Genomic DNA, 19,990 nt, shown 5'->3' with positions numbered 1-19,990 from the left:
CCTTATTGGAACCGTTGAATTTTTTGCATCTAAATAAAAGATCAAGGTCACTTTCTTCTAGCCTGGAACCTGCCCTCTAGTGTAATCCATAAGGCAGTCCTTCAGGAAGGGCCTATGCTCCTCTAGGAGCTACTAGCTCAGTTCATAAGAAGGAGCTACAATCCAGACATGAAAAGTCAAGAAAACTGGAAGTTCTTGTCCCTATTACAGTTTACACATAGATGAAGGCTACTTGTCTTTCAAAGCCCACTCCTAGAGCAAAAGTGACTTTGAGAATGGGAGACAGGAAGTGGTAGGAGAGTCAAGGAACCTGCCTAGGAGTTCTATATTTGGCATACCAGAGCCCATGTTGCAGTCGTCTTAGATTAAGGAGATGGGAGAACAAGGAGCCCTTGTCTTAGGGACCCATGCTAGAGCATGTAGCCTGGATTAGAGCATCATTCACATTGAGATTCCCTAGGCTTTCCTGAATGGCATAGTTTTCATTTGCTGTACCTAGATGAGATAGACAATCTCAAGAGACTTCAAAAGTGTGTATGTAGGGATGTGGGTATGTGCATGTATGCATGTGTGCATGCATTGCATACAAGTGTATATAAACGCATATGAGTATGTTTGTATGTAAACATGTTTGTGCATGTATTTGTGTGCGACTCATAGTATACAGTATTATATAAACACTTTGCAAACTTTTGCTAAACTATATTATTTAACAGCAATGACCAAGAAAATGTTTTGTTTAGTACAGATGTAACTTTTTTTCCAGAAGAATTTGATCCAAAGCTCCTAAGTCCATGGATGGTAGATACACCATTAGAGAAGGCCACCTGTATCCTTTGCACAGGGCAAAAAGCTTTGTTTCTTCCCAGCATCATACCCCTCTGTTTTAGTAATTGGATATGGAGTCTATATCTACTCTACTTTTCCTCCTTCTCCATAGATTTGAGAGTTGTAATCAAAGCATGTAGATTATAGACAGCCCTGAATTAAAATGTATGCTGTCTTTGTCTTATAGGGCTGTCAAGAAATTTTGTTCAGCCTTAGACTGTCCATAACTGTTGAGCCCTATTTGACCTTGGTGTGAGCCTTGAAGAAAAACCCCAACCAGCCTCGATTTTTGAAACCTGTCATTCTCTTGAGAACTACACAGCGACCTACCAACCTGAATTAGACTGCCTCTGCCTAGGTACTGCTGATATATCAATTTCTTATAGGCCCCCTGAGATAACCCTACACCCCTCATCATCTCACACCACCCCATACATCATCTCATCTGATACCCCTATCCCTACCTCCTTGCCTTCTCTATATAAGAAAGTACCTAGTTTAATAAAGTTAGTTCCTGCTTTGACAAGACTCCTAGCCAGGTATGTTTCTTTTGGGCCATCAATACTCCCCATCCCATTCATCCCAGACAGACCTGATTGGACCAGGTTCTCTCCTCTCACCTGGACCTGCCAGCAAAGAACAGACACATAACCTTATCTCAAATCAGCACACACTCCTTAAAGTAGGTAATCCTGAGTGTCACCTGCCCATGGTGCATTCTGCTATCACTTGAATTCTTGTTTCAAAAGGATTCAACACATGATGCTCTACTTCTCAGCTCAGATAGAACCTTCATATTCTCCATAGAAAGTCCCTTGGTCTCATCTCTCAGGTCAGTTTAAAGTAGTTACAGACATTTGCTTGAGTTCCAACAGAGGCCAAAGTCTAAGACTAAGTTTAAGACTCATTAATGTCATAATGTATCCTGAGATCTAGGGCAGAAGGCCCACGTCATAGCTACAGGCTGGGCTTAGTCATGGTGCAATACATCAACTAAAGAGACAAGGGATGGCAGAAGGAGAGCAATACAATTTTTGTCAGTGTGGACACACTGGGACGAACAGGTCAAGGGATCCAGTGACTGTTGATCTGTCATCTGTGAGTGGACAAAGCCTTAGGGATAAATATAGAAAGACCTTGGCAACAGCAAAAACACCTACATAATTAAGGAGTCTCGGTCAAGGTGTGGTCTGGTTGATTATTTTCTGGGTTCTGGCTCATCAAAATAGTCAGAAGAATTCGTTATTGCTGGGAGGGACAAGTTGGTTTCCAAGAGATGATAATTCAGTGTATAGCACCATCTTTTCCTTGTACATAACTGTCCATTTTGGAAGAGTGGTCTGTTCAGCAAGGTGATGACTGACCCCTTTAATCACCATAACCATGTGGGTGTCTAAAATAAGACATTGTAAAAAATTGACAGCTTGTCTAAACCTTATTTGGATTCAAACAACACCATTACCATTCTCCATTCCAAAGCTGGTGCACACATCCTTTGATCTAGTGAGTCTAGCTTAATTCTAATCCACCTCCACTCACTTTGATCCTTAATTAAAGCCAGGGTTGCACATCCAGGGCTCTGTACCAGTCTAAGGAGCCTGCCCTGCACTATCCTCAAACCTTAGGCTGAGATGTACATCCTACATCCCATTCCAGTTGGTTGTGTCTACAGCAGTCATGCAACCAACAAAAGAATTTCACATATTTAGGACTCATCTCAATAATAAAATCTACCTGTGTCTTCATTGTAATTTTCCTTTTTTTTCTCAAAAACAATTTTTATTAGATATTTTCTTCATTTACATTTCAAGTGCTATCCTGAAAATCCCCTATAGCCTCTCCCTGCTCTTCTCCCCAACCTACCAACTCCTGCTTCCTGGCTCTGGCATTCTCCTGTACTGGGGCATATAATCTTCGCAAGACCAAGGGCCTCTCCTCCCACTGATGGCCAACTGGGCCATCTTCTGCTACATATGCAGCTAAAGGCACAGGCTCTGGGGGTACTGGTTAGTTCGTATTGTTGCTCCTCCTATAGGGTTGCAGACCCCTTCAGCTCCTTGGGTACTTTCTCTAGCTCCTCCTTTGGGGGTCCTGTGTTCTATCCAATAGATGACTGTGAGAATCCACTTCTGTATTTTCCAGGCACTGAGGATATCATCCTGAGTGAGGTAACCCAATCACAAAAGAACTCACTGATAAGTGGATATTACCCCAGAAACTTAGAATACCCAAGATACAATTTGCAAAACACATGAAACTCAAGAAGAGGGAAGACCAAAGTGTGGATACTTTGTTCCTCCTTAGAATGGGGAACAAAATGCCCATGGAAGAAGTTACAGAGACAAAGTTTGGAGCTGAAATGGAAGGAAGGACCATCCAGAGACTGCCCCACCTGGGGATCCATCCCATAAACAGCCGCCAAACTCAGACACTATTGCATATGCCAGCAAGGTTTTGCTGACAGAACCATGATATAGCTGTCTCTTCTGAGGCTATTGTAATTTTCTATTGCCATGATAAAAAATCATGACCAGGGCAATTTATAGAAGGAAGAGTTATTTGGGGTTTACAATTCCAGAGGAATAACAGTTCATGACCATTATAATAGGAAGCTTGACAGAAGGCAGGCAGGCAGGCATGGTGTTGGAGCAGCAAGAAAGTGGTCATATTTTAATCCACAAACAGAAATCAGAGAAGGTTAACTTGAATGCTACACATTCTTTGAAACCTCAAAGCCTACCTTTGATGACATACTTCCCTCAGCAAAGTCATAATCCTTATTCTCCACAAACATCTACCAAGAAGGGATGAAGTATTTAAATGTACGAGACTTATAAGGGACATTTCATTCCAGCCATCACATTCTACTCCCGACCCCCATAATTTCATGACCATATCATAAAATGAAATGCAATTAGACCAACATCAAAATTTCCCATAGTCTTTCACAGACTCCTAAAGTCTAAACTCCAAGTCTTTTCTGAGACTCAAACTAATCTATTAATTGTAAACTCCTGTAAAATTACAGAAAATTACATACTTCTAAGATACAATGGCTCAGAATATCCATGAACATCACAAAATGGAAGAATCCAAGTATAGTGTGGAAACAATGAGGTTGAAACACAGCAGGGAAAACTCCAAATCCTATAGATCAATGTCTGGTATCAAAGGGCTTAGCTGGCTCTATCCTTTGAGCTTTGCTGCCATCAAGATACATCTCTCTCTTGGACTGGTTCCAGTTTCTATGTACATTTCTCCCTGAGATGACTCAGTTTTGGCATCTCTAATATCTTGGGGCTCCAAACATAATTGGGTTAAACAGAACAATATCATGTAATGGTCTCTCAGGACCTCTGGCCCACTCATCAACTTCATGTAGAGACTCGCCTGCTATGCACTATCCAGCCTCAGCAACTCCCTAAAACTGAGGGAAAAGGTCCATGATCCAATTACTCATATAACTTGTGACTCAAAAGCTAATACCATGTGGATAACACTGCTAAGTCTGACTGCCAGTTTGGGATGAAACCTGAGTCCCTTCAATCATATTTGCATTATGCTTTTGTTATTTTCTTAGACCTTTCTTTTTTGATGAATGCCTGTCTTGGTTGGGTCTTGCCCTGAGGCATGCTTCCCTTACTCCAGTGCAGATTTGTACCCCCCTAATATCCCTGATTTGCTTTACAGCTACAGCCCCTCTTCTAGTACAAGGATTGGCTGCAATATTAATCTTATCAGTGTCATTTTCCTTTATAACATTTTTGTATTTCTTTCTGACAGACTTGCTCTTTTTCATTGAGCTATGCATAAGAGTGATAACTACTAACCATGTGGATGAGGTTATCTTGTAAACTCTTTCAACAAAGAAATTAGTAATTTATTTTGTAATAGTCTCAGAAAAATTCTGCAGATGAGTGCAGAGCTATATTCAGAGCCAAAATATCACAAGACATATATAAGTCCACATACCTGATTTTGGATAAAGAAGACAGAAATACATGCTGGACAAAACATAGCATCTTTAACAAATAGTGTTGGTCAAATTGGATGGCTGTACAAAGAAGAATTCAAATAGGCCTATACTTATCACACTGCACAAAACTCAACTTCAAATAGACTAAGGACCTCAATATAGAGCTAAATACTTGAATCTGATACAAGAAAAAGTGAGGAATAGTCTTGAACACATGTCACAGGAAAAGACTTTCTAAACAGAACACTGATAGCACAGGCACTAAGACAAACAATTAATACATGGGGCTTCATGAAATTGAAACACTTCTTTATGACAAAGGACAGTATCATTTGGAAAACTGGAATATATTTTTGCCATCTAAGTATCTTATTTCATCTACTATACTTCTGATAGAAGGTTATATCTAAAATATACAAATTAAAAAATCCTGAGAATAAAAAATAAATAATCTAATCATAAATTGGTGTAGAGATCTAAACAGAGTTCCCAAAAGATGAAATACAAATGGCTGAGAAACATTTAAAGAAATATTCAGTATAATTAGTCATCAAACAGATGCAAGTCAAAACTATTTTAAGATTTCATATATGAATCAGCATTTTATTACATTAGCCCCTTGATTCTTAGAAAAAGCAGCAAGTACATTTTGTTAAACATCAGAGATCTGCCTGCCTTTATAAGCACAGACAATAAGCCAGCTTGGTAGAATCTCCTCCATGCCTGGAACTAAACTAGCTCTGTTCTATGCTGACCTTGAACTCAGGAATCTGCTGCCTTTGTATCTTTTTGACAAGATTGTACATTAGTGCAGCTTCCTTTGCTGTTTTATGTCTGTGAAGCCCTTCATATAATTCATATTGCATCTTTCTATTTTGCATAGTTGAGAAATTATGTATTCTTGAACTTGTGTTTTCAGAGTCCTATCCCACAGCCTTAAGGGCTGTCCTGAAGTCACAGCATTTACCATTTTGCTAAGGACATTGGACATACCCTCACCTCTTGGACTCATACTGCTTCTAATTATCATGGAGTCATTAATCTTGACAGGGAGAATATTTGCTGAAGGAGAAACATAATGTAAAACATGTACATTATTATACAAACAAGCCTTATGCCTAGCAACTGTCAATACTTGTAGAAGCCCATGCCCTGTTAGCTCTGCTCCAAGGGTGAGAAATGTGTCACACCATCCCTTCCACATGGCAGGATTTGGGAAACACAGATGGAATCCCAGCCCTGAGAAAGGAAGTGCGCACAAGCCCCTCACTGAAAATCAAAAGCTATCTTTAATTGATAACTGCTAGCAAAGGAAAAATTAGTTTTCTCCAACAGAGTCTCACTGAGTGTACAAATCACGCATAAAGGCAGGCCCCATGCCCACCAGTAGATGGTCATCTACACTACATGTACAATGAAGTATACAATAACACTACAATCTCAATGGTAGTTTGGGAGAATTTTTGTTGTTATTTGCTGATGATGTTTGTCTGGGCTTTTCCCTCGTCCTTCCTTTCTTTTCTTTCTCTTTCTTTCTTTCTTTCTTTCTTTCTTTCTTTCTTTCTTTCTTTCTTTCTTTCTTTCTTTCTTTTCTCTCTCTCTCTCTCTCTTTTCATTTTTAAACATTACAAGTCTTTTGCTTACATAATATGGTTTCTGGTTTTTGTGGAACTTCTCTGTATGAATTTGTGTATCTCCCTATCTTTATGTGTTTCTTGTGCTTTTTCTTTGGAGATTATATATATATATATATATATATATATATGCAAGTAAATAAACATATATATAATTATACAATTTTTATTTATTTTCAATGAGAGAGAAAGAATGCAGATTTGGGTTAGTGGAAAGGTGGAGCAGATCTGGAAGGAATTGGGGAAAGGCAAGCATAATTGGCATATATTATATGAAAAATTGTGTTTCCAAATAAAGGAGAAAAAAAGTTCTGTATCCCAATAGATAATATTGTTCCCCTATGAAGTCTCTTGACCTGGGCTTCCATAGTCTGTGTGGCTTCCAGTTCTATTGTCTTTGAAGCTCTTAGTAGGAAGGCACAAAGATGCTTCCATAATTCAACCACTTTGTATTCTGAAACAGAAAGCATTTCCCTTAAACAACCCCAAAATGAAATCCTCTCCAAACCCATCCGTCCTATAAATATGTTCTCCAGTGATAATTGCCAGTTAAAACCTAGCACATAGAACTTAAAATTTCATAAACTTCACCAAAGATTTTAAGAAGATTAAAAAAGGTTTAGACAGCTCAGTGCCCAAGAGAGCAAATGACCAAGTAATGCTCAAGGAAACACACACACATAAGGCTTAAAGAAATGACAAAGACAACTAAGAATTTAAGAATTAAATTCAATAAAAAGATAGAGGCATTAAGGAGAGATTACTCTGAAGTGAAAATGGAGATGAAAAACTCAAAAATCTTTATGACTAGAATGAAACAAGTAGATGATAAAATATTAGGAATCAAAGATAAAGTAGAGGAATTAGTCCACAGAAGAAAAGAAAATGAAGAATAAAAAGTAATAGGAAATGAACATATAAAAATTATGGGACACTATGAAAAGACCAAATTGGGGCTTTTGAATTATGGTATTGATGAGAGAGAAGAATTCCAGACCAATGGCATAAACCGCATCATTTGCACCATCATACAAGAAAATTCCCTAAAACTAAGAACACACACACACACACACAGAGAGAACAACAAAAAGACAAGACCAGAAGAGAATCTACCTATATCATATCATAGTTAAAACCCTAGATATACACGGAGGAAAGTAGCACTGAAAGCTGTACTAGGAAAAAAACCTCACAAGTCAAATATAAAGGGAAGCACAGCAAACTAACAGCTGATTTCTCAATGAAAAGTTTGAAAATCAGAAAAGGCTCAAGCAATACATTTCAAGTTCTAAATGACCATGAATGCCAACATAAACTTGCAAAACTGTCATAGTTGACAAATAAAAAACTTTCCATATCACAACCAGGATATAAAGAATATTGGTCCTAAAAAGAATACTAGAAGCAATATTTTAGAAAGGAGTTGAATAGAAAATAACCAATAAATTCTAGAAAGAAAAACAAACTGTGAAAATCACCATGCTACAAAGAGCTATTTTCAGATTCAATGCAATCCTAATCAAAATAGCCACAACATTCTTTACAGTAGAATCCTAAAATTCACTTGTAACTACAAAAGATGTGGGCAGCCAAAACAATACTGAGCCAAAACATAATGAAGAAATTACCATTCCAGATTTCAGAGGCATCATAATAAAAAAATTAATGAAGATCAAACTTGGTACTAGCATAAAAACAGATATACAGACCAATAGAACAAAATAAAAGATGCAAACATGGCTACATATAACTATACCTACCTGACATTGGACAAAGTTATTACAAACACACTAAAGAAAAGACATTGTCAAAAAATGATGATGGAGAAATTATATGTCCACCTGTGCAAGAATTAAATTGGACACGTATCTACCTCCCTGCACAAATATTAAGTCCAAATAGATACAAAACATCAACATGCAAACAAAGTGTTGATCTGGAAGAAAACAGAGGTAGAGCCTTGCAAGATATAGGTGTAGGAAATGACTGGAACATGATTACTTTTGCCAAGGAATTGAAATAAACAGTTAATAAGTGGAACTTCATAAAACTAAAAAAAAAAAAACAACAACAACAAAAAAAACCCTATAGCCGGGCAGTGGTGGCGCACGCCTTTAATCCTAGCACTTGGGAGGCAGAGGCAGGCGGATTTCTGAGTTCAAGGCCAGCCTGGTCTACAAAGTGAGTTCCAGGACAGCCAGAGCTACACAGAGAAACCCTGTCTTGAAAAAGCCAAAAAACAAACAAACAAACAAAAAAAAACCCTATAACAGCTAGAGAAACATTTAGTGAAATGAACAAGATGTCCATAGAACGGGAGGAAATCTTATCCTGTGATATGTTTGACAGAGAATGAATATTCAGAATATATAAAGAACTCAAAAATCAGAGTCAAGAAAACAAACAGCCCAATTTAAAAATAGGCTATGAATCTGAGCAGAGATATCTCAGTAGAAGAAAAATCACACACAAAAAGTTCTCATCATTGATAGCAATCAAAGAAATGCAAGTTAAAACATTTGAGATTGCATATCACACAGGCAAAATGGCTAAGATTATATATACATATAATATATATATGTATACATATATAATCTTTCTTATATATATATATAACCCATATCAATATATATATGTATATGTATATGTATATATATATATATATATATATATATGGATGTAGCAAGGATGTGGGGAAAGGGGAACATGCATTCATTGATGATAGGATTGCAAACTGATGTAGCCTCAATTAAAATCAGTATGGAAAAATTCTCAAAAAGCTAAAAATAAATCTATCACATGACCCAGCTATACAACTCCTTGGCATATTCCCAAAGGACTCAACATTCTACCCCACAAACACTTACATAACCATGTTTATTACTGCTCTATTTACAGTGTCTATGAAATGGAATAAACTAAAATATCTTTCACTGATGAACGAATAATGAAAACGTGTTCCATATACACTGTGAATATTATTTAGATGCAAAGAAAAATAAAATAATTAAATTTGCAAGTACAAAGAAGTATAAAATATACTTCTGAGTAACGTAACCCAGACACAAAAAGATAAATATCATATGTCCTTTCTCATCCGAGGCTCCTAGCTACAAATCATCAGATGTGAGAATATAACCTGGAATTACTACAGAAACCAAGAAAGTAAAAAGGGATCAGAATGAGGGGAGAGCTTCTGAGAGTGTAATTATGAAACAGATAAATATTGGGGAAAATAGGTAGAAGTATTTCGTTTGGGAAAGATAATGAGAATATAGAAAGACAGAGAGGGAAGAAAAAAATAACAATAAAGAAATAATAAATTTGGAAACAGTGGATTGACTTATGTCATATTTAATGAAATTACACACACACACACACACAATGAAATTGCATCACTATCACTCAGGGTGATAATGCTCTCCCATGATAATGCTCTCCCAGAACCCGTAGACTATCTAACAACTCTAATACAAGGCATGGGAAACCTCCTTACATGTTGTTCACCAGAGAAGTCCAAGAGACTTTCCTAACAATATAGACTATTGATATATATTGCTATTTGCCTTTAGTTGCCTCCTGACAATTGAAGTTAAGTCTTTATTGCTGAGGACATTACACACTTTGCCCAGAGAACTTTTGAGTATTATAGCTGGAACTGACCCTAAAGCCTCTTTCTTGAGGACTAGTTTTTACATGTTAACATAAAACCTTGATGAAAATAACAAATATTCTATTCTGGGACCATTTTGAAAGAGAGTGGTCCAGGAATAGATTTAGGATACCCTAAGCTCTATGTTTCCTTTTGGAAGCAGTTTACTATGTTTTATAGTTTATAGAACCAAGAAAGTCATAAGTCAAAGCAAGTTTAAAATATGTTGGAGAGTATATCAGAGAGGACATTATATCTAGATAAGGGAATTATTCTATAAGCCCAAGATATTATTTGACTTTTGTGTTGCAGGAAACTGTTGAGACTTACACCCAACCAAGGAACTGAAGTCAGGGACCCCTGTACTTGAATTAGGGAAAGGGTGGAAGAAGTTGCCCAGCACTAAAGTTTCAATCAGTTAATCAATCTCACAGATTTTTTCCCCCAGAAATTTTCATTCACACCTAATACTGGAAGGCAATCTGTAAGCTACTAAAAGAAGGCAGGCAGTGAGTGTATTCATACCCAGCTGTTATGCCTTATAAACCACAATGACCAGCATCCCTAAAGATGTAACAGTGACACTTACATCATAGTGATACTCAATAGCTGCCAGAATGGATACAGGCACACAAAGCAGAAGGGAAATCATGCCCGGTCTTGTAACTCTATCCAACTACACATGTCTAGTGACCAGTATCTAATAGGTCATTTTCTTAGACCCATATAATTCCTAACTGCATTCTAAAATCTCATCCTTATTCCAACAACTGAGTATAAACTTCGTTTTGCAGTAGATGGAGACCATTACAGAAAGCCACGATTAGTCAAGTCAGTATTTTTTGGGTGCTGTCTTAGTCAGGGTTTCTATTCCTGCACAAACATCATGAACAAGAAGCACGTTGGGGAGGAAAGGGTTTATTCGGCTTATACTTCCATACTGCTGTTCATCACCAAAGGAAGTCAGGACTGGAACTCAAGCAGGTCAGAAAGCAGGAGCTGATGCAGAAGCCATGGAGGGATGTTCTTTACTGGCTTGCTTCCCCTGGCTTGCTCAGTCTGCTCTTTTATAGAACCCAAGACTACCAGCCCAGAGCACTAATTGAGAAAATGCCTTACAGCTGGATCTCACGGAGGCATTTCCCCAACTGAAGCTCCAATCTCTGTAATAACTCCAGCTGTGTCAAGTTGACACAAAACTAGCCAGTACAGTTGCCAAGCCAAAATTATTACAGATATAATGCAACTCTGTACCTAAGGCTCAGGGAACATTGTGGAAATGGGAGGGGTGGAAAATTGTAAGATCAGGAAATCTGCTCTAAGATTATGCCTTCTACATATGACAGGAAAACTGTATAAAGTGAGGACATGACCACCCAAAGGTATGACTGAAGGAACATTTTTATTGTAAACATGGAGAAGAGTACAGCTAGAGGTGTCTGGAAGAGTCCAGAGCAGGGAGAGAAATGTATAGACTAAACCAGGCCATGAGAAGAAAGAAAGAAGGGGAGAGCAAGAGAGGAAGACCAAGAGAGAGGGTCAAGAGAGAGAGGACTAAGAAGATCAAAAGAGCTGATGGGCAAAATGGCAGGGTTATATAGAAATCAGAAGCTGGGGGAGGGGAGTCTATGTCCTGGGGCTTAGGCTAAGGGGTGAGGTGAGAAGATATGAGAAAAGCCACAGGTACTAAGTGAGCCTGGAGTCCAGGATGCACTTTGGTATGCTAATAGGCACCACAGTCAGCCATGTGTCCTGAGTTCCTTTGAACCTGACAGAAACTACAGCCAGGAAGTCTCAACAACATGACCAGAGAGGAAAAAGAACACCAGGTCAAATCCCAAGGGAGATGAGAAAAATTCCAGGGGATCCAAACATGCGATGAAGAACTACAAACCAGTACAACTGCTGAGATGGAGAATTAGTTTTCTCTGGGGATGGGCCCCTGATTGTGTAAGCAATACCAAGAGATAAGCCCTGTGAACATATGCATGCAGGGGACACTGAAGGGACTCAGCAGGTTGTGTTCATATGTTTTTGTTTACCTAACACATTTAATGTAACATTTAACGTTTACAAAGAGGAGACTCTAAATTTGGGATGAAAGAGGGGAACATGTGAGAAAGGGAAATGATATAAATGCATTTAAAATAGATACAAAATATTAACAATAAATGAAATGTCTTAGTTTTATCTTTATCCCTTCAGCCCTGAAGGGGTATTAGATATGGTAAGTATCACTTGTTTGTAGACAAGTGCTTCTTGGGGGATGAACACATTGCAAACTAAAGTTCTAAGAAAAATAATCACCCACATGTTAAAGCTTCTACAAGGCTGATTAAGTGGTTAGAACTCTGCGACTGCGGGGAGCTGCAGTTAACCTTGGCTCTCTATATTGTCCTTAATTGTTTATTGGTTACCTCTGTGTCTGACATAATATCCTTTCAACTATCAGGTAAAAGCTTTGGAATGTATTAACAGACAACTAGCTTTACAATTCCAAAACCAAGAATGCCCTCAGATGCCACCTGGAACCTATAGTAAGCTTCCCTGCTTTGTTGTAATTTGCCAACTTGATGGTTTTACTGATGTCCTTGGGGAAAGGTGTGATTTATGACTTTCATTTGCTCGGTAAATACAAATGGGTACTCCAGCTAAATTTCATTTGTTCTATAAAATTTTACAGCCTCTTCTGTATTGGAACATATAATTTGGGACCACCTGAATCTGTGTTATCAGACCATAGTCATTTGTATTTAGCTCAGAATAAATGATCTCTCTTTCTCTTTGAAGTCAGAATTGTTTGTACTGACAATTTTGGAACTCAACTTGGGGGCCCACAAATAATCTGTTTTCCATCTAGTAAGTTTTTATTGTTTCAAAACTTTTTCAGTCTATGAGCCATCAGACACATTTATTTGGTTGCTAGTATTTGGCAGTTTTGCTTCCTATTCCGACAATATATAATCTGGCTTTTGTTATTTTCTCCTTCTCTTCCTCCTCTTCCTCCTGCTCCTGCTCCTGCTCCTCCTCTTCCTTTTCCTCCTCCTTCTCCTCCTTCTCCTCCTCCTCCTCCTCCTCCTCCTCTTCTTCTCTTCTTCTTCTTCTTCTTCTTCTTCTTCTTCTTCTTCTTCTTCTTCTTCTTCTTCTTCTTCTCCTTCTCCTTCTCCTTCTCCTCCTCCTCCTCCTCCTCCTCCTCCGTCATTTTCTGTGTTGTCTCTTGAGTTTTTTTTCTTTTTTTTATTAGATATTTTCTTTATTTACATTTCAAATGTTATCCCCTTTCCAGGTTTCCCTTCTGAAAACCCCCTATCCCCTTCCCTCTTCCCTGGTCACCAACCTACCCACTCCTACTTCCTGGCCCTGGCATTCCCCTATACTGGGGCATGTAACCTTCAAAGCACCAAAGGCCTCTTCTCCCATTGATGACAAAATAAGCCATCCTCTGCTACATATGCAACTAGAGCAATGAGTCCCACCATGTGTTTTCTTTGGTTGGTGGTTTAGTTCTAGGGAACTCTGGGGGTACTGGGTACATATTGTTATTCTTCCTATGGGGTTGCAAACTCTTTCAGCTATATACAAAGAACTCAAGAAGTTAGGCTTCAGAAAACCAAATAACCCTATTAAAAATGGGGTATAGAGCTAAACAAAAAATTCTCAACTGAGAATACCAAATGGCTGAGAAGCACCTAAAGAAATGTTCAAAATTCTTAGTCATCAGGGAAATGCAAATCAAAACAACCCTGAGATTTCACCTTACACCAGTCAGAATGGCTAAGATCAAAAACTAAGTTGACAGCAGATGCTGGTGAGGATGTGGACAAAGAGGAACACTTCTCCATTGCTGGTGGGATTGCAAATTGGTACAACCACTCTGGAAATAAGTTTGGCGGTTCCTCAGAAAATTGGACATAGTACTACAGGAGGATCCAGCAATTCCAATACTGGGCATATAGCCAGAAGATGCTCCAACATGTAATAAGGACACATGTTCCACTATTTTCATAGCAGCCTTATTTATAATAGCCAGGAGCTAGAAAGAACTCAGATGCACCTCAACAGAGGAAGGGATACGGAAAATGAACATTTACACAACGGAGTACTACTCAGCTATTAAAAACAATGAATTTATGAAATTCTTAGGCAAATGGATAGATGTGGAGGATATCATCCTGAGTGAGATAACCCAATCAATCACAAAAGAACACACATGATACCTACTCACCGATAAGTGGATATTAGCCCAGGATCTCCGAATACCCAATTTACAATTCCAAAATCCCATGAAACTCAAAAAGAAGGAAGACCAAAGTGTGGATCCTCTGATCCTTCTTAGAATGAGGAACAAGATACCCATGGTAGGAGTTACAGAGGCAAACTGTGGAGTAAAGACTGAAGGAATGACCATTCAGAGACTGCCCCACCTGTGGATCCATCCCATAAACATATTGTTGTTGCCAACAGAGCTTGCTGACAGGAGCCTGATAAAGCTGTCTCCTGAGAGGTTTTGCCAGTGCCTGACAAATACAGAAGTGGATGCTCACAGCCATCCATCAGACAGAGTACTGGGTCCCCAATGAAGGAGGTAGAAAAAGTCTCTTGAGTTTTAAAACATGGCCCCAGTACCCAGTCCCTGGGGAGCAGGGAGTGGAGAGCAGCCACTGATGAGCAACAAGATATCTCCTTCAGAAAAGTTTTGTGGAAGAGCAAATTCCTTCATGTATTCTGTCAGCTGGTCAAGAATGCAATGAGGACATTCCAGTGTCCTGAGTTACCTGGGACAGTACCTTCTGTGCAGTTAACCCCAAGTTCCTGGCAGTGATTGTGAAAGTCAGTGGCTGAGATGCCTGCATGGTGCTTCCTCTTAATTAGACCTGCCACATTGACACGGCCTGCCCAACAGTGTGTGGGCACACGGGACCTGTTCTGGACACTGACTGGTGTCCCCACAATGATGAAGTCATTGTTAGTGGATTAGAGGACTGCACTATTTTGGTGTGGCAGATTCCAAAGAAAAGGCTGACCTCCCCTCTGACAGAGCCAGTAGTGTGCTTGAGGGACATACCAAGCATGTGGGCATCATCACCTGGCACCCCACAGCCCAAAATGTGCTTCTCAGTACAGGTTGTGACAATGTGGCACGTGAGCACTGCAGAGGAGCTGTACTGCCTGGACAGCTTGCACACTGACCTCATCTACAACGTGAGCTGGAACCACAATGGCAGCCTCTTTTGCTCAGCTTGCAAGGACAAGAGCTTCCGAGTCATCGGTCCCAGGTGGTGAACCACGATGGCAAAATGGGAGAAGGCTCATGAGGGCTATATTTCTGGCTGATGACAAGGTGTTCACCACTGCTTTCAGCTGCATGAGTGAACGGCAACTGGCCCTTTAGGACCCAGAAAACCTTGAGGAGCCCATGGCCCTTCAGGAGCTGGATTCAAGCAACGGGGCTCTACTGACCTTCTATGACCCAGACACTAGTCTGTGGCAAGGGTGATTCCAGCATCCGATACTTTGAGATCACAGATGAGACCCCTGCTCCCCGCTCCTACATCCACCTACTAAATAAATTTACCAGCAAAGAACCCCAGAGGGGCTTGGAGGTCAGCAAGTGTAAAATTTCAAGGTTCTACAAACTGCATGAGCACAACTTTGAGTCCTAGTCATCATGACTGTGCCAAGAAAGTCTGACCTCTTCCAGGATGATCTTTACACTGACACAGCTGGACCTGAGGCTGGTCTTGAGGAAGAGGGTTGGTGAGCGGTCAGGATGCTAATCCAATCCTCATCTCACTACAGGAAACCTATGTGCCCAGTAAACAATGGGACCTGAAGGTCAGCAGGCACAATGTATCTGAGAGGAGGCCTGCAAGTTACATCCACTCCAAACCCTCCACAGCTACTGCAGTTACAGATGTTCCCAGTGGCAACCTTGCTGGTACTGATGACGCTAGGAAGCTGGAAGAGCTTCAGGTGCTTTCGGTGCTCCTCAAGGAACAGGGGGAGTATATCAGCTGCCTGGAGGAGCAGCTGGGCCGTATGGAGAATGGCGAATGGGAATTGCTCCCGACACTGCCTCCTCCTCCAACCCATTTCCCCTAGCTTCTGTGGAAGGTCATGGCCAGTCTGCCCTTCTTCACAGCCTGGGACCCAGGTTGGAAGCACCACATGGCTTTTGGAATATTTTTGTACCAAGGCAAATTCCCAAGTACTTTAAGGGACCATCTCTTTAACCTGTCCAACCCACTGCCCCCTCACGAGAAAAACCAGCAGAGTTGGGTTCTAAATTTTCATTCCAAATAAAATGCTCTTTCTAAAAATTCCAAACAAACAAAAACCATGGCCCCCTTTACTTTAGAAATCCTATCTATCTGATAATCAAGATAGCAAAGGTGAGGGGCCCTTATTTCTTCTCCATCCACAGTGAGGAAGTGTCAGTAAACTTCCCTTCTGAATATGCTGTAGCCTCAAAAGGAAAACCCCAGAAAGCACATCCAATGCCTTGGTTAGAAGAAACCATATTGACTTAGGAAGGGTGATCACCCAGTGTTTTCCTCATTTATATATCATAAAAGTGCAGATAAATCTGAGAAAATATAGTGGGAAGAATCAATAGGGATCACTACCAGGGTAGTTACTATTATAAGCAATGATAAACTCTATCCAAAGAACAAATTTCTCCAGCCAGCTTAGATGGCTGTGATCTCCAGGAAAGTGGGGAGACACCAAAACTTGTAAACAAATTTAAGAAAGAGAAAACATTTAGAGGGAAAATACAATAGGTACTCCAGCAAAATTTTTGTTCAACAATTACAGGAATTCAGCATGCAAGTGTTTTGAAAACTTGGGAGATCTAACCTAAGATAAATTTACTTTTGTTGTGCTCAGTGGGGAATATCTGCTTTTCTCAAAAAAACTGTTTTCTGTTCTTTGTTTCACAGTAGCCTAGATGTACCACATGATAGAACTTATCTTTAAAGCATCTAAAAAAAGTAACAAATGAATCTGTGTTATCAGACAATAGTCACTTGTATTTAGCTCAGAATACATAATCTCTCTTCCTCTTTGAAGTCAGAGTTGTTTGTATTGACAATGTTGGCACTCAATATGGGGGCCCACAAATAATCTATTTTCCATTTAGTAAGTTTTTATTGTTTCAGAACTTTTTTGGTCTATGAGCCATCAGACACATTTATTTGGTTGCTAGTATTTGGCAGTTTTGCTTCCCATTCCCATAGTATATAATCTGGCTTTTTTTATTTCCTTCTTTTATACTCCTCCTCCTCCCCGTTCACCAAACAAGTCAATAAGAGTATTAAAAACTTTGTCAAAACAGTGATAGGGAGGGATAGAGGAATTCAACCACAGTAAATTAATGATAAGTTAAATGTTATGTTGTGAACTGAATATAAATTCTGAGTAGTCTAACTTGTCTCAATTCCCATCTCACTTCTGTGACTTTGTGTCTCCAATTTTTTCCTTCTTCTCCCTTATCTAGTAATTCCCAAGCAGAGGAAATACCTGAATCAAAAATTATAACCTCTTTTAAGATCCAGCATAGAGGGAGAAGATATGCTGATGGGATCACACTCCCTGGGCAGAAGCCAAGCTATGAAATTTGATAATGATCTGTCCATGGTCATAGAAGAGCCTTCTGCAATTGCTTAAAGGATTTCAGATTGCTTTACAGACCTACAAAACAGAAGTCTCTAACATTTCCTGATTCAAAATTCACACTGTAAAGTTGATTCCTTCTGTTGCTTAGGGTTTAAACATGTGGAAAGAGAATTAGATTAGGTCTATATAACAAACTTCATCTTCTGTATTTGGCTTTCCTTTAGGAAAATTCTGTCTAAGAGACATAAATTTCTAGTTTATTCCTGCTAAGAGTGGGGTCTAAATTAATGTAATTGTTTCTCTCTGCCATTTTGTGACCAAAATAGCATGTGTTAAAACACAATCTGCTCTAAAAATTTCTAAAAATAAACAAGTATCAAACTTTGGCAGTTACATTGTTGCACATTTTAAAATTTATTACTAATCTTGGCATGCCTAATTTAAAATAAGTGTATGCCTATGCATGTAAATATCAGTTTTATGGATACTTTTGAATTTTTTTTACAAGCTCAAAGTCTACAATTAACTCTTAAATGCCTGCATTTTTAGCTATGATTGTCTTAGGAGAGAAACTAGAATTATCTGTTTTATCAAAAGAAGCAGAAGTAGGAGTGAAGACAGAAATTCAGGATGCATAGGCCCTACACATTAGTGCTGTAATTTTCTTAATTGATTGACATGGGAGGGATCAGCCCAGTAGGAGTGGAGGCACCACTGGGCAGGTGGGCCTGGTTTATATAAGAAAGTTGAACATGAACCAGAGAGGAGTAAGCCAGGAATCAATGTTCCTTTATTGGTTTTTGCTTCAAGCTCCTGCCTTAAATTCCATCTACGATGGGATTCAAATAAATCCTTTTCCTCTTTATGTTGCTTTGGGTCATGTTAATCACAGCAACAAATTGAAAACTATTACAGAACCTGGTATCAAGAACAAGAAATTTGGTCTGCTGGTACCTGTATTGAACCTGACCATGGCATTTCAGGGGAGAGGATTTTGTAAACTTTGGAATGAAAAGGCCATGGAGTGTTTGGAGCTTAGTAGCCTGTTCTACGGGAGATTGGTGGATGAGAACAGTAAAAGAAATACAGATGATGAAGGTCTGGCTTGTGGAGTTTCAGAGGACAGAAGAGACTGCCAAAGCTTTTTGGATGATATTTTGGATGAAGAATGCATGGAAGTAAAAACCTTAGTTGTTATTGGGACAATGGATGCTGATTAGCTGAAACAGAAAAATCATCTCTGATTAATAAGATACCAGCATCAATGAGGCAAAACAGTCAGACAAACATTTGCTCACAGCCTTCACACAGAAGCTGTGGTCTGAGGGATCCAAAGCTATAGCTCAAGCTGCCAGTAGAACTGGGCAGTGTTACGGAGTCCTTCATGGTGCTTATGAAGGGTCATAAAATGTCAGGGAGACTTGGCACAACAGGACAGAGACAGAGTACTTGAAGGGAAGCCCTTGATGAAGGAACAATCTAAGTTACAGCAGAGATCACAAGATAATGGAGATTCCAGTACCACACAATGTCCACTAAGGATAGTAGTTGTGGCATGGAGCTAGCCTGAGTCTACAAGACAAGCTACATGTGCTGCAGAGGGCAGAACTAGAGAATATCTTAGTCCATGCTTTTGAATGAGAATATTACGAATGAACCCAAGATGCTGGACACTCAACTACAGAAATTAATATATAGTGATAGACTTTAGGTTTCTCTTTGATTTAATTTTAACTATGCCCTGGTTCTTTCTTTTTGAAGTAAGAATACATTTTTATAAATATAAAAGCCAACAGACCTTGAAGTTTTAACCAAATCTTGAACTTTTAATGTGATGAAAATTTATAAATTGTAAAACTTTTAAAACATTGTGTTTATATCATGATAATAACATGAGATCTTGTGGACAATAAATGAAACAGTATGACTTTAAGTGATATATTTATTTATTAAAAGTGTTAAGATGTGGAAAATAAGCTGTCAATCTGAGAATTTCTTAGATTAGAGTGGCCTTTGGGCATGTCTATATAGCCTGTATTTGTATTTATTATTGTTGTTATTCTTAGTGATGGTTGGTTGATTAATTAATTCATTGATTGATTGACTACTGTGACAGGGCCTAGATACTATAAACAGAGCCACCACTGGGCAGGTAGGCCTGAGTTGTATAAGAAAGCAGGCTAAGCATGAACCACAGAGCAGTAAATAGTATTCCTATATTGGTTTCTGCTCTAAGCTCCTGCCTTCAGTTCCTGTCTTGGCTTCCCTGTAAGCTAATATCAT

General features: G+C 39.1%; 1 protein-coding gene and 1 pseudogene across 2 annotated transcripts in view; one reads left to right on the top strand and one right to left on the bottom strand.

Annotated features, from left to right (window-relative positions):
* The window catches only part of Gabrg3 (gamma-aminobutyric acid type A receptor subunit gamma3), a 657,289-nt gene that overhangs the window by 289,247 nt on the left and 348,052 nt on the right, over positions 1 to 19,990 (bottom strand). The window lies entirely within an intron of this gene.
* LOC110297320 (coronin-1B pseudogene) lies at positions 11,459 to 16,192 on the top strand (annotated as a pseudogene).

The sequence above is a fragment of the Mus caroli genome, unplaced genomic scaffold (assembly GCF_978045245.1).
Source record: "Mus caroli unplaced genomic scaffold, Mus_caroli_1 scaffold_8, whole genome shotgun sequence".
NCBI lineage: Eukaryota > Metazoa > Chordata > Mammalia > Rodentia > Muridae > Mus > Mus caroli.
This window is presented reverse-complemented; position numbering and strand designations above follow the sequence as displayed.